The following is a 2519-nucleotide window of genomic DNA, read 5'->3' on the forward strand; positions in this document are numbered from 1 at the left end:
AAAGTCATTATGAGAATAAAATCCTAATATTATGAGAATAAAGTCATAATATTATGAGAATAAAGTTGTAAATTACGAGAAAAAGTCATAATATTCTGAAATTAAAGTCGTAATATTAGATTAAAGTCATCCTTTATTGTACCCTTTGCACAAAAAAGCAGTCTTACCACAGCATAAAAATGAGGAAAGTTGAGCAACTTGCAAAGTTGTTCTTTAGTTCAAAGTCYTGCTACTGATAATTTGATGCTGATGTGCTAAAAGATAAAGTAKTTCTTTTAACTGATACTAAACAAGTCAATTGTCTTTTGACAACGTATTTGAAAAAGGAGAAAAAGAAGCAGCAAACTGCATAAACACTACTAACCAGCAGGTGGCAGTGATGTATTGTAACGTGGTTTATCAACTTTCAACAAACWGCAGAAGAAGAAGCTGAACGAATACAGCTGGCTGTTCCACACCTGGTKTAATTCAATGAGGCTTAACAAGTTAAAATTGGTCGTTGTTCGTACATAGAGTGAAACTAGATACGTTCATTATTCAATCAGAACATTTGGGTCTGAAAGGTAAGCGTATGATTTATTTTTATTGACTGAGGCCATGCACAAGCCGCTTTCTTTTATTCAGTGGAGTAGCATGCTAAGTGCTTAGCTAGCCGAGGCGAGAGCAACATGTTAGCTAACACGTTCGCACGGAGCGGCACTAAATTATCGCAATGTTACTGTTTTTATTTAKTTGCATGCTGTTTGCAAGGACTAATCGTCTGAACCTGTTTGGGTGTAAGTGAGGATGAACACAAGCTTCAGATGGTGTAGATGTGTGTAAGCTAACTGTGGTGAGCTGACGACGATGCTGTTAGCCCCCTGCGTGCACCACAAGCGGTGGCTTTGGTACGGACTATTTCCTGAACGAGTTCCACGCAAGGGTCGATTTTACAATAATAATAATAAGAAGAAGAATTTAATACTTTTTGTCAGTGTTTGGCTTATGAACTCAGTTATTGCTCAGTTATTCATGTGCCTGCTCATAGTAAATAAGCAGGTTAAATTGARGCTAGTTTATGGTAAAAATTCAGAAGAGGTTTATGCCAAAACAATTTTGAAAGTAAACATTCAAATTATGCTTTAAAAATAAAGGTTTACAGCTTTTTTCAAACTAAAATTAATAGCAGTCTGATTTTTATTTGAGCAAATTGAACGTTAGCATCTATCACTTAAAGTAGCATAATTTCATTAGATTTGTTAAATTGATATGAATCCATGAGCCCATGTTCTCTGATGTTCTGTTATGGCTTCTAATCATTTTAACTATTACCTCGTAATAAACCTTTTTTTCACCCCCAAAATTGTTTATTTCCAGAGAAGAATATTACATTTCCATTACTATTTCTGTGTTTTGTGGAAAAATATTGATTTCAGTTTTAATTCAGTTTATTTATATAGCGCCAAGTCACAACAACTGTTGTCTCAGGGTACTGTACACAAAGAACAAACACAAAACAACAAAAAAAATCTAAAGAAGCCAGCAGACTTAAGTTTTAGTCAAAAACTAAATAAAAGTTTGTTTGGTTCTTTAAACAATTCATTTGTACCTTTAGGAAAATCAAGTTAGAGAAAATATTTACGTTTGTACCACAACTACATCTCAAGAAAGTAAACTACAAAAGCAAATGCTCTGGGCTCTTTTTGTTTAAATAAATAATATGGGTTCCCTTTATCCAAACCCACTGAACAATAAAATAAAAGGTAAAATATGTTTCTGGAAACTGTGACAATGAAATAGTTTACTTGTGGTGAGAATCTAAGTATTTTTCTCATATCGGACCTGGAGAAAATTCCACGAGACAGGTTTARTCAAAAAGTAAAAGCAAATGAACTKTGAGCTTATAAGCTCAGTTTTCTGTTTTACAAAATGAGGTAAATTATTCTTGGTATATTACCATGATAACAAACTCTGTGAAGTAATCAGGTTTAGTGAAAGAAGCCTTGAGTCTCAGCCTCCTCTCACCTGAAACAGATCACTGTACGAGGTGTTCATCTTTAACTAATCAAGTGTCGTAGCAGAATTAACACGATAAGATTGCTCTGCCTACCTGGTCACGTGACCTAACAAACYTCAAACTAGATGGCTGTGTTAGTTGACGTTGGGAAGCTAGTAGTGTTAGCAGAAATATTGACTGTATCAAACAACATCGAGTCAAAGAAGCTCTGAGTCAGACTCATGCATAGGGTCGGGCAATATTGGCAAAAAAAAATCACGATTAATTGTGGTAATTAGCCGATAATGACTATTGATATGACTATTATGTATGTATTAGTATGACTATTAATCATCTGGAGTCCCTGGACGCCCTCATACCCTAGTCATATGATATACTCAAATCACTCTAGTGAGAAAAAAATTGCTCTCTGTAAAAATCTGTTCCAAATTGTGGCAAAAGTAGGGCTGCCATGATTAGTTGAATAATCGAGGACTAATCGATTATTAAAATAATCGATGACTAATTTAATAATCAATTAATC

General features: G+C 34.4%; 1 protein-coding gene across 1 annotated transcript in view; it reads left to right on the top strand.

The window, feature by feature from the left end:
- The first annotated feature begins 412 nt into the window (after positions 1-412).
- Positions 413-2519, top strand: part of senp3b (SUMO specific peptidase 3b) — a 20629-nt gene continuing 18522 nt past the window's right edge. Inside the window, exon 1 of the mRNA XM_014029438.1 lies at positions 413-563. The gene's annotated coding sequence lies outside the window, so the exon portion shown is untranslated. The remainder of the gene's footprint in view (positions 564-2519) is intronic.

The sequence above is a fragment of the Austrofundulus limnaeus genome, unplaced genomic scaffold (assembly GCF_001266775.1).
Source record: "Austrofundulus limnaeus strain Quisiro unplaced genomic scaffold, Austrofundulus_limnaeus-1.0 Scaffold904, whole genome shotgun sequence".
NCBI classification, from domain to species: domain Eukaryota; kingdom Metazoa; phylum Chordata; class Actinopteri; order Cyprinodontiformes; family Rivulidae; genus Austrofundulus; species Austrofundulus limnaeus.